This window comes from Neovison vison, chromosome 4 (assembly GCF_020171115.1).
Source record: "Neovison vison isolate M4711 chromosome 4, ASM_NN_V1, whole genome shotgun sequence".
NCBI classification, from domain to species: Eukaryota; Metazoa; Chordata; class Mammalia; order Carnivora; family Mustelidae; genus Neogale; species Neogale vison.
In genome coordinates, this window is record NC_058094.1 from 222,510,126 (window position 1) to 222,523,430 (window position 13,305).

The following is a 13,305-nucleotide window of genomic DNA, read 5'->3' on the forward strand; positions in this document are numbered from 1 at the left end:
CCCTTCCGTCCCTCCACCACACTTACGCTTTCTCCCTCTCTCTTAAAAAAAAAAAAAAAAAAAAAAAAAAAGGCATTCAGTTCCAAATGTAAAAGAAATTATAGGATATAATTAGTTTGTTTTACTTCTATATTTTACGAATGTGTATGATAAAATCTACCTCTAAGTGTAAATATGTTCTTTCAATACACATGAAAATTCTAGATGTTAGAAAGCACGTAATTTAATTGGCTGGGTGTACTCCTTCTTAATGGGTGCGTCTACCAACAGGTGCTATCTCAGATTTGAGTACTGCTATGCTAAATACTTAGTATCCTAAGTTCTGGTTTGGAGCTCTTTTGTCCCATTTCTTTGTCTATTGACTCTAGCACCACAACATACTAATTATTTTATGCATCTAGCAAATGCTAACATTTTAGGGTAAGACATTACTTCTTTATTGCTCTTCATTTGCAAAAATACTTTTGGCTATTCTTTCTTGTTAATTTCAAATTTAACTTCCGATTTACCGCCGGTCCCCTTTTAAGCACTCCCCAACCCTGATGAAGGTGAGTTGTAGTCATGAATAATCGGTATTCGCTGTTCAAAATCTAGAAATGCAAGACGATTTTCAAATTTCTTTTTTCAAATTTCAAATTTTTCAAATTTCATTGTATATGATTGAGGGAAGAGCTTCTTTTTTTTCTTAATATAGGTGACATATCTTTCTTGTTCACGCTAATCTCTAACAGATTATTTCCTCTTTTTATTTCTGAAGGACGAACAATAGCTTTCATGAAGATTTTCCTGAAAACATGTGGGTTAAGGTTGTGGTATACAACATCTTAGTCTTTGGTTGTGTAGAACAGAGATGGAGAGAACACTGCATCTCTGGTTAGGCTACAGATCTGAAGCTAGACATGAAGTTATGAATGATCTAATTTCACACTTGTCTTCTTTTTTTTGGTAAAGAAAATAATCCTCCACATACTACATATTGTGCCTGTCACATTTAAAATCTTAAATGTGCAATATGCTTGATTCATCCAGTATATTTATCCTTTGCTACAATGACATTCAGCAAGGCAGAATTAAGTACCCTCATATGTTAGAGTTATTCCTGCAAACTCTTTTGAAATGTCTTTTAAGATGTTAAAGAAATCACCAACTGCAATCAATTTTTTTAAAAGAGAGGCAAGAAATTTTCTTTAATATCTGAAACATGGAAGCTGGTGATTTAATAAAACATGCTATTAAAAGAAAAATTGTGTATCTAATTGAAACAATCCGAGGTAAGTGAATTATCAGAAATTGTCCAAAAGGCAATTTAGAATTTTTAAATTATCAATTAATATAGGAAATTAGATATTTCATTTGTTTCATCCTAGAACTATTGCTTATCTTTGAAAGCTTAGGAGAAAGAAAGACCGTGTTTCAGACCAATGTTAGTTTTTGTTCACATCTATACATAATTGGTAAATAGGAATAAATGCCTTAAAATATTTATTGAGGGGCACCTGGGTGGCTCAGTGGGTTAAGCTTCTGCCTTCGGCTGAAGTCATGATCTCAGGGTCCTGGGATTGAGCCCCTCATCTGGTTCTCTGCTCAGCAGGGAGCTTGCTCCACACCCCCCACCACCCCGGCCTGCCTCTCTGCCTACTTGTGATCTCTGTCTGTCAAATAAATAAATAAAATCTTTAAAAAAATGAGAAATCTAAAAGCAAACAAAATTAGGATTTTTAAGATTTTTTTTAAAAAAATGTATTTAGAGAGAGAGAGAGTGCAAGCAGGTGGAGGGGTAGGGGACAGGGAGAGAGAATCTCAAGTAGACTCCCTGCTCAGTGTGGACCCTGACAAAGGACTCGATCTCACGACCCTGAGATCATGACCTGAGCCCAAATCAGGGGCTGGTCACTCAACTGACTGCACCACCCAGGCACCCCAGAAATAATGTTTCTATAAATTGTGCAAGTAATTCTTCTGTTGAAATTAGGGACAATATTAATGAGAATTCTTATATATTTTTGTAGTTTTCAAAACATCACTTTTGTGGATACCTAACCATAAAAAAGCCATAAATGGTTAAAAATGTAGGAAGAGAGGGGTTCGAGAAAGATAAGATGCTATTTTACAAAATCTGAAGATCAGTGTTTTTCTGCTATTTAATGGTCAAACTCTAAGATCTGTTTCCTTTACAATAATTCTTCCTTGTATGTTACCCATGTTTTGAAGAAAATGTTTTTGGGTGACGATGCTTCTGTCACCAGAGCCATGGATCAGTCAGACCCTGCATTCTAACTTGTCTTAACTTGACTGCAAATTCCAGTAGGTTATCTCCACCAAAGTAAACTGTCCCTACAGTGGCAAATATCTGACATCCTAAGTGATCGTTTGGAAAAGTAGAAGTCATTTACTTAGGAAAAAATTTATTGAACTAAAATTAGTCCGTTATATGTGTCTTGAACTGACAGATCAAATACACCTGTTCATGCAAGGCTGGTGTCTGTAAATTTGCCACATTTTCCTTTGGAGTAGCACTTCCTAGAGCTTTACTTTTGGCCTCACAGTTAAACAACCGAGTCCAATAGTTAAGTATCTTAAGAGCATTTAGAAAAAAGACAATGAAGTTACTAAAGATCGGAGTAAAAAATAATACCATATTAGAAATGTCAGAGTCGGGGCACCTGGGTGGCTCAGTAGGTTAAGCCTCTGCCTTCAGCTCAGGTCATGATCCCAGGGTCCTGGGATCGAGCCCCACATTGGGCTCTCTTCTCTGCAGTGAGCCTGCTTCCTCCTCTCTCTCTGTCTGCCTCTCTGCCTACTTGTGATCTCTGTCTCTCAAATAAATAAATTAAAAAAAAAAGAAATATGAGAGTCTGGCATTAATTTGAAAAAGAGATGCTAGAATAGTCTGGAGAATGAGATGCATGAACATTGTAATGCAAGGTCAGTGGACAGCTGGCTCTCCATTTTTATGAACACTACTAAGTAGAGCGGATTGCAAATTTAGCAGGGACTTTTTTTTTTTTCTATTGAAAAGCTCTTTAAGTATATATTGTTAAGGGAGGCGGGCAAACATTCTTTCTAAGTGGATTCTTGGAGTTGTGCTTCCCTGAGATGGGCTTGGTGTATGGTTGAGATGGTAAAAGAAGGAATTGATAAATATTCCATCAAGCTGTACATGTTCCAGTCATGGTGCTCTCCTTTTTTTGATGGCATATGCCTCACGTGCTCTAATCAGTGTGCATTTTTTCCCTACTGTCTTTTGTAGGATTCAACAGGTTAAATGAAAGTACAGGATTTGGCCAAAGGGGGTTATTCTTAAGGCATGTTAGTGTCCTTTGGATTAATTATACGAGGTTGGCTGAAAGCACCTGGTAAGACTGTTAGGAGTCACAGGATGCTGACATTTCTTTCCAGTTTCGATGCTCCAGTGCTTCCCCCACTGTCTGTCTCGCCCAAGATGCTATGCCGAAGAGAGAACTCACAGATACACACACAGACACACATGCACTCATGTCTACCCCCACACACAGCCTGAGAAGGCTGAAATGCCAAAAGTCACACCGTTTGTTAATGACAAGGCCAGCATGATGCCTTAGAACCATTCATTTGTTTTTCCTACTTCACTACACTTCCAATCAGCAATTTCAGTCATCACCATTTTTTTACACCAGTTTCACAGAATGTCCTCTAATTACAACGTGAACAAAGAGGAAATGGAAAGAAAATGACATTTTGCTTTAGATAACTAAACACATTCAAAGAGGAAATGAAACTCTTTCCTAGTGGTGCGGCTGAGGACGAGGAGGAACAGAGGTCAAACCCACACCAGTCACAACTTATAAACAAGCCTTATCTAGTTGACGAGGCCATGTAGTAGCACCCGTGGATAATGAGTGAATTCGTATGTACTGAGTCCTGACTAAGAGCTCTGCACTGTTCTGCTTCTATAACAATAGGATGAAAGCACTATCCTCATGGGGGGTCGGGGGAGTGTGTAGGGAACTGAACAAAAATATTAATGCAAGATGCAGATAAAAATGGATGTAGTCATGGAAAAGACTACAAAGACAACATGAGTTCATCCAGAGGACTGACAACCACTCATTTTTGTCAAGGTAGAGTAAAAAGGTTTTTATTTGTTTGTTTTTGTGGAGCTCCTTCTCAGCAAGGAAGGGGGGTGCCTTAGCACAAAGAACATGATTAGAATGGTGGGAGGGTATGATTAGTAGGCAAGAGGGTATATTATGGAGCTCTTTGGCCCATCCAAAGGAAAACTAGTAGAGTGTGGTTAGGAATCCAGACTCAACTAAAACCTGCCTTATTTCAAACTTTCTGAATGCTATCATAACAAAAGATGGGTGGGAGAAGAAAAAAAAAAAAAAAGATTTCAGAGCTAGAAATGAAACAGGATAAATGTCCAGGCAGAGACAGAGGCAAGGAGAAAGCCAGGAGCACTGGGGAGTTATTACTCATATAAATCAACCTCCCATAGTCCTGAACTCTCAGCTGGTCAAGAGCTTGAACCAGATGCTAGCATCAGAGCTTCCTGAAATCAAAAGTGCTGGTAAAGGTTATCTTATCAAGCTTCTGGATCTTTACTCTGTCATTCATCTTATGGGTCCCCTTGACTGGTAATGCTCTGGAATATTTTTCTTTCTTTCTTTCTTTCTTTTTTTCTGAACTGGCAATTCTTGGTTTTCTCAAACACACAAAATTATTTATCTCTACCAAATTTCCCATCAGCATCAGCTTTTCTTCTTTGTTTCATGGTAAAATACTGTAGGTCTGCAACAGGAAATTCTTCTACCTTGAGCATCAGCAGTATTGCAAGTCTATCCCTGAAGCACTTATCACCAGATGGCAGGCATCTCTATTCATGACTTGGGGAGAATAAACAGAGTTCTGTGGTCTTTCAGAGTTGGCTCAGTGATCTGGGGTTGAGATGAGCTGTGACTACTAACGCCGGAGACTTATTAGCAAAATATAGTCTTCTTTGCACCCTGGTTCTTAATAGGTATGAAGTAAGAGAAATCTTGATTACAGCAAAACTAACACAATCTTAGTTAAAATTAAAACCAGCTAGGACTCTATAAGTCCCTTCTAACAAATCCTTTGGTGTTCCCTCAGATGTTAATTAATTGGTTCAGAAGTTCTCTTTTGAAAACTTTTTCTGCCATGTGTAGCTCTTTTCTCATTCATGCTGTTAATTGTCACTGTATACATTAAAGTCACGCATCTTTGGAATCATATGTTTGTTTACACTTTCCTTTCAATCTGTTAAAATTATCTGCTTTTTATCTGCTCTCAGTAGGAATGTTAACAGATTGGTCTTTATATCTTGTATCATTAGCACCATGCAAAATAAATATTAACCAAAATAATAAATTCTTTTTTATTTCTTTTCGTGATTAAAAAGTTATATTATGGGGGCACCTGGCTCAGTCGCTTGAGCCTCTAACTCTGGGTTTCAGCACAGATCATGATCTCAGCCTGAGATCAAGCCCCACACTGGGCTCCACGCTCTGCATGGAGTCTGCTTGAGATTCTCCCTCTTTCTCTGCCCCTATCCCCACTTGGACACTTTTTATAAATAAATAAATAAATAAATATCTTTTAAAAATGCATTATGATTTTCAAATATAAAAAAGTTGAATGATGGAATGAATTCCTGTGTGTCCATTAATTAGTTTCAAATTAATCTTGAATTCATTCCCCCTACCTTAATTTTGTTGTTGCTTTGATAGAGAGTTTTCAAATATGGCTGAGGTTGAAATAATAGTATATTAGTTTTCTATTGCTGCATAACAAAATGGCATAAAGCCTGGACATTTAGTCCAAGGATTCACCTGATTAGGTCATGCCCATCCAAGATGATTTCCCTCTTGATAAATTCAGAGTCAATTAATAAGGGTTCTATATTATACCCAAAAACTCTCTTCATCTTTGCCAAACTCTATTTGCCAGAATTGAATTCCAGTTTCTTTCAGCATGCTAGGTAAGGTGCTAGAAATAGGGATTACACACAGGAGTCTCAAGGATAGGGATCATGGAACCCATCTTAAAATTTTGTATACTATACATGGGCTAGCTCAGCAACAGCCTTTTAGTCCTAATAGTATTTCTCATTTCTATTTTTTATTTTAATTTCTTGAACTACATGTGACCTCAAAGAAGGAAAGATTAAAAGACGAAGTATACTTTCACGGTCACAGAACCAGGAACTGGTAGACTTGGGGCTCCAGTAAAGAATTCCAAAGTCCATATTTTGAACCAGTTTTGGGGGTTTTGCTTTGTTTTACGTCATGTTAATGGAGTGTTCTTTGTTTTTCCATATATGTTGTTAGGTATTCTTTATGTAACAGTATTACAGTTTTTCAACTGAAATATTTTATTTTTAGTTTTTGTATAAATATAGCTATAATTATAAAGAAATACTGAACAAAATTATAATTTTTAATAATTTTTAAAATCTCCCTTTCAGAATGGTCTCCTATAGATTTTGCATACTTTTTCCCATAACACTGTAATTGATTTAAAAACACTGAAACCAATTCTTAAATAATTAACTTTTTAGTCTGTGTCCTTGTGCATTTTGCTGTCTTAAATATGAAGACTCTCAAATCTTTCAAAGGAGGTTTTTCTTTTTTAAGATTTTTTAATTTATTTATTTGACAGAGCGAGATCACAAGCAGGCAGAGAGGCAGGCAGAGAGAGAGGAGGAAGCAGGCTCCCTGCTGAGCAGAGAGCCCAATGTGGGCCTCGATCCCAGGACCCTGAGATCATGACCTAAGCCGAAGGCAGCGGCTTAACCCACTGAGCCACCCAGGCGCCCAAAGGAGGTTTGATTTTTTTTTTTTTTTTAAAGATTTTATTTATTTATTTGACAGAGAGAGATTACAAGTAGGCAGAGAGGCAGGCAGAGAGAGAGAGGAGGAAGCAGGCTCCCTGCCGAGCAGAGAGCCCGATGCGGGACTCGATCCCAGGACCCCGGGATCATGACCTGAGCCGAAGGCAGCGGCTTAACCCACTGAGCCACCCAGGCGCCCAGGAGGTTTGATTTTTACAAATGAATCTGGAACTCATTAAGAACAGCTATGGTAGATGAAATATATAATCAAGATGAGTAATAGTATTTTTTTCCCCTTAAAACTACTTCATCATCATTAAAGCGTGGTTAACTCCTATAGTGCCATAAACAGTATGTATAATCTGTAAAATGTCTATAAAACCATCTTCATCTTTGAGGGACTAATTATAAATAATGACAACTGAAATCAAAGAAAAAATCTACATGATCTTCTCAAACTTTTGATAAATGTAATTCTCCCATATGAGAAATATTTTAATAATTTATGATGTTTGCATTTTATTTGCAAATCTTACTTGAATTACACTGTGCATAATTTACTGTTTTTCCAAAATTCAATTTTTTCTCCAAATCCTTGAAAGATCAAGGCAAATGTCTAATCTCTACTAATTCTCAAATTGTGTCACAAATTCATTTAATAAATAAATGTTCTTCATGTTAAAATTTTTGAGATCAGTATTTTTATTTAAATTTATTTTTTGAAAAGATATAATTTATTTGTTTGAGAGAGAGTGAGCAAGAGAGAGCAGTGGGGCAGGCTGGAGGGTGAGGTTGGTCAAAGGGAGAGGGAGAAGCAGACTTGCCGCTGAGCAGGAAGTCTGATGAGGGACTTGATCCCAGGACCCTGGGATCATGACCTGAGCAGAAGGCAGACACTCAATTGACTGAGCCAGCCAGGATCCCCTTAAATTTAAGTTTTAGCCACCATTCTCAAGCTAACAACTCATCTAAGTGCATCAAATAGCTGACCCCTTCAAAAATTTCATTGGTTTTAGGAATAATTTTCACTTCATATATTAAGTGAGGATTTTCCCCTTATCTTCTGAAAAGTTTTTCTTTTTCTTTGCCGATCAAATAGTCTTTATTTAATTTTTTTCTCTATAAGCTTTGTGCAGGTCTATGTGTATATTCCATTAAAATAAATTAAACTTAACACAAATCTAGTATTACTTCTTTCCTCTAAAGTTCTTCTATCCCAGAAGAATTAGCAGAGAACTTCCACAAATTATCACATCTTCCATTTATCATTTGCATCTTTGTCTTCATACTTGGATGTTTTTCTGCTTGCTATTGAAGGATATCCTTGTGCTCAGTGACTGCTTTGTCCCTTCTTTGCTCCCTTACAAGGCACTATAGCTCAGCTCCTCCCTCTCAGTGTCTCTCTAGGGGAAAGTTCTGTCAGCATATATACTTTTTTTTTTTTTTTTCAGTAGGCACAGGTTGTAAGCATGAAGTCACCTCATCTTCAACATAAGGAGAACCAACACATGCTTGACTCCAATCTTGGGGAATATACTTTCTCATTTCTCTGAGACATTTACAGCAAAGCTTCTCAAAAGACTCCTTGCTACTTGGGGTTTTAATTTTTCCTCTTTCATTTGAAAAAAAAAATCACTCTAATTAATCTTTTATTCTCAGCTTTCTACAAAATTGTTCTTGTCAATGCCACAGGTATTAATGCTTCCTCCTCATTGCTAAGTCCAATATTGAATTCTCCGGTCTCCTCTTTCTTGACCCATGAGCAGGGCTTGACGTGACTGAACATTTCTTCACCCTTGGAACACCTTCTGCTCGTGGCTTCAAGCAGTGCTTGCTTCCCTTCTTCAGAGTGGATCACTCCTTATCCTTTCCTCGCATCCAGAGCCCTTGATTGTTGAAACACCATACTTCTCAATCTTTGGTTCTCTCCTCTATCTACATCCATAGATTCCATACAGTTTTATTTTTAAGATCATGCATATGTTGATGAGTTCCCAAGTTTTTATTTCTGTTCCTGACCGCTCTTGAAAAGTCCAGACTTCTATCCCAACTACTTACGTGATATCACCGCTTATAGAGATGTCTAATGGGCTCTTTATTATTAAAGTGTTCAAGTCCAAGATCTTTGTTCTTTAAAAATCTGTCCATTCACAGTGTTTGCCGTATTGATTCAGACTATTGCCATCCCTTCTGTTCTACAGGTTCTAAATATCCACATTCACACCACCCTTTCTCTACCCTGAAGAGGTAGCTGCCACTTAGCCCCTTCGCGAACACCACCTGGACCGATACGTGAACGCCTCTTCTCCCTAATATTTCCATCGTCTCCACGGTAATCTTCCTGCCTCCGTCCTGGCCATTTCTCATTTCACGCTGTTCCTAACAGCAGACACAGTGATCCTTCATAGACCAAGTGTTAGATCAAGTCCTGTTTTTCCGAGAACTTAACCAATGGCGGTCTGTTACACTCAGAGTAAAAGCCAAAGCTCTCGCAGTGAAAACATGATAAAGTTGCTCAAAACCTGAGTAAAAATAATACCCATGTTCATATGTGAAAGTCTGGCATTAATTAGTGTGAAAAGAGAGGCTAGGATACCTGGAGGATATTATATGTGAGCATCGTAATGCAAGGTCCGGGAACAGCTGGTTCTCCGTTTTTAGTGGTGAACACTACTAATTGGAATGGATTTAAAATTTCGCGAAGACTCTGTCAGAAGTGTAGATTGTTAAGGGAGGCAGACAAGCATTCGTTCTAGGCGGCTGTGTGGAGTTTTGCCTCACTGAGATGGACTTTGTGTATGGACGGGGTGGTTCATTTAGCTATAAAAGCCAAGGGCACATGGGTGGCTCAGTCGATTAAGTGTCTTTCTTTGGCCCAGGTCAGGACCTCAGGGTCCCGAGATCGGTTCCCCCATCAGGCTCTCTACTCGGTGGGTTGCCTGCTTCTCCCTCTCCCTCGCTGCTCCCCGTGCTTGTGCTCCTCTGTCCCACCCCCTCTCTCAAGTAAAATAAATAAAGTCTTAGAAAATTAAAAAAGAAGAGAGAGTAAAACCCAAAGCCCTCGCAGTGACCTACAAGGTTCTACCTGTCTGATGACGTCTTGCAGTAAGTCCTCTGACACAGTCGCTCAACTCTGCCCCGAAGGGATTTCTAACTATTCCACAACATGTTTCTGTTCCATTTGCTGTTTCCTCTGCCTGGATCACCTTTCCCCCTACTATGTGCACGAAGACCTTCCTCAACTCCTTCATGTCCTTGCTCAAATATCATCACTTCAGTGGTATATTCCCTGACTAATATTTAAAATTGCTAGTCCTTGTGGGGCACCGGGGCTGTGCAGTGGGTTGAACATTGAACTCTCGGGTGACAATTTCAGAGTGGTGGGATCAAGCCTCATGTCCCGCTCCGTGCTCTGTGGAGAGTATGCTTGAGATTCTCTCTCTCTCTCTCTCTCTCTCTCTCTCTCTCTCTTTCTCCCCCCTCTGCCCCCCGGCCCCCTAACATTTTCTCTCTCTCTCAAATAAATAAATCTAAATAAATCAATATATAAATAAAATGGCTAGCCCCCTGCCCTGCCCCTGCCCCTGCCCCTGCCAGCCTGACTTGGCCCATTCTCTACTCTAGGTTTATTCAGTTTTTCCCCACCGCCAAGGCATGTATGTTTTAAGTGTATGTGTATTATCTGTCTAGCCCCCACTAAGCAGGAACTTTTGTTTGTTTCATCTACGACTACATATCTATTGCTTAAGACACTAAGTCTCATATATTAAATTCTAAGTAAGTATGTGTTGAATGAGTTTATATTGATCACGTGTTTTAGTGCCTATGCGAAGACTATGCAGGCGTTTATTTACCAAACTGCTGGCATCCCAACTAGCTGGCAACTCTGAGAAGTCGTGTTGCAAAAATGTATTTCTTTTCGTAGTTACAAGCCACACAGAAACTTAGTACCCGCTTTCCTCGAGAATGTTTTTGTGAATTGTTGTGTGCAAGGATGAAAATTCATTAATCAGTTTAAACATTTTTGCATATTTGCACAAAACACGCGGGCTGGGTTTCAAGTATTTATTCTCCAGTTACTTTGCACGCTGTTTTGCTGCGATAATTCTGGCAGAGGGTAATAATGCACTGTCAGCCTCTTTGTTGTCCTGAAAGTTTTCATCAGAATTTTCTGATGGTGTCTTCCCACTGAGGCATTTTGAAAATTTCCTTACATTACAACTAAGCAGGGCAGCCCGACTACTCAGCAGTCTGCATGTCGCTCATAGAGTATATGCTCATACACCTAAAATAAAAATTTTGTAGCTGCCTTGGGGTAGAGGAATGTATTGCAACCTGTTAGGTTATTGTGATTTATTTAAATAATTATAATAATAAAATGATAGTCTCTTTTATGGGATAGTTATAATTATTGGTGTCTGTGCATGAGAAAATACATACCAAGAGAAAGTTTACTTAAATTGATTTATAATTTAAATGATACTTTATTAATTACAACACCATCTGCGTGTATTTAAAAACACTGCTATCATAACTGCTAATATTTATTCCCGTCAGCTACCTTGTGCTAAGCCCTTTGCATATACTGCTACTTTAGCTGAGGACATTGACTTCGGCCCAGAAGTTCAGTAACTGGGCTGGGGTAATACAGGTAGTGATGGCGAAAGCAGAATATGGACTCACATCTGTCTGTCTCCAAAGTCCTGACTCCTAACCACGCCAGAGAAAAAAAGGCAAGGAGAGGGAAGGTTGGCTGCCACCTAGAAGCACTGATGCTCTGACCCTAGACCAGATGAGAATATTTGTGAAAACTCCTCATTCTTGGGGCGCCTGGGTGGCTTGGTCAGTTAAGCACCTGCCTTGGGCTCAGGTCGTGAGCTGAGAGTCCTGGGATCGAGCCCCACATCAGGGTCCCTGCTCAGTGAGGAGTCTGCTTCTCCCTCTCCCTCTGCTGCTCCCCCTGCTTTGTCCTCGCTCACTCTATCTCTGTCAAATAAATAAGTAAAATCTTTAAAAAAAAAATACTTGTTCTTCAGGTAAGTTCTGGTGCTGGCTGAGGCATAGTTAGGCACAGTACAATACAGTAGAGTACAATATATTGTACAACACAGTACAGTAACAGTATAACCCTGCTCCGTTTGTCTCCACATTTACGTGGCTGTTTTTGCTGAGGACAGATTGATGCTAGAGATCAGAAAAAAATGTTCTTGTCTGATTTTTGTCACTTACCGGAGTTGTTGCCACTGACCAGAGACACATGGCTCCAAGTTTTAGATTATACTTGCAGACATAAGTGTAATGTTGCCTGTTCGATCTACTTCTCAGGGATTTCTAGATTTAAGTGAAACTGTACTTTATAATCTCTAAATATAAAGCATTCTAATTATTAATATCGTAGTAGCTATAGGCATGTTTCATTCTTCAGTTCCTATCTTATTAGTCTTTTAAGGAATCACATGATGCTCTTCTGTTGACTGGGCAACCTGGTCTCTTTCTTCACAGATTCAATTTCAGATCATAAAGGAGGAGAAAGAAATTGAGCTGTGCCTTTGGGCATATTCTGGCTAAGTAAAAAGTGGCAGGATTACAGTGGGGTAAGGAGGAAAACATGAGACTCATCAGTGGCATAAATTTATATTTGGAAAAAAAAGGATCCAGGGAATGGTGTAGCAAACAGAAGGACTGGCAGTAGTCAAAGACTACAGTGTTGACTGTATGTGGCAATTTTGTTGCATATTCAATTGTTAGGTATAAACTGGGTCTCCGAGGACGTGTGGGATTTCTAAAAATAAGTACAGTCAGAATGTGCTTGTCGTCTTAAAATGTTTTCCTGCTTTATTCAAATTCCATATGCATCCAAACAAATAAACCTTGTTGTCAACCATGTGTTTTCTTTATCCACTTTTCAATTCCTCTTTATCTATAAAGAAGAAATCAGAAGGTAGTTTACATTGCATACTTAAACAAGATGATAATTTAAATATGCAAAAGCTTGATGTAAGCAATAGCCAAGTACATAGAAATTTATTTTTGTTTAATAGATTTATGTCTAATTAGCTGACCAATGGGGGGTAAGGCTAATAGTGGCAGATAACTGAAGTAAATGTTATTTAACAGCATGGGGTTCCAGGAACACAGGAGCAACCTTCTGGGCATTATATCATCCAAGCCCAGGAAGTCTCCCCATGGTGGCAGTACTGCATTATTTAAAATCATTTCATCATGTTCCTCATGAGTATTGGCCACCTTTCAAAATTCTCTCTGGTCCTGTGCTATTTATGCCTGCTTTGTGATAATAAATCTCTCCTGTAATCTCTAAAACTCATGCAGACGATGTCTGGAGATTCTGTAAGAAACCTCTGTCTCTGCCTGCCTCTCTCTCTGCTTGTGATCTCTCTCTGTCAAATTAAAAAAAAAAAAAAAGAAAAGAAAAGAAAGCAGAGGAATTCTGTGCCCTGTTTAATCCCTAATTA

The 13,305-nt window shown here is 38.7% G+C and overlaps 1 protein-coding gene across 1 annotated transcript in view; it reads left to right on the forward strand.

The window, feature by feature from the left end:
- Positions 1 to 13,305, forward strand: part of CNTNAP2 (contactin associated protein 2) — a 1,943,304-nt gene that overhangs the window by 179,347 nt on the left and 1,750,652 nt on the right. The gene's annotated exons all lie outside the window — the stretch shown is intronic.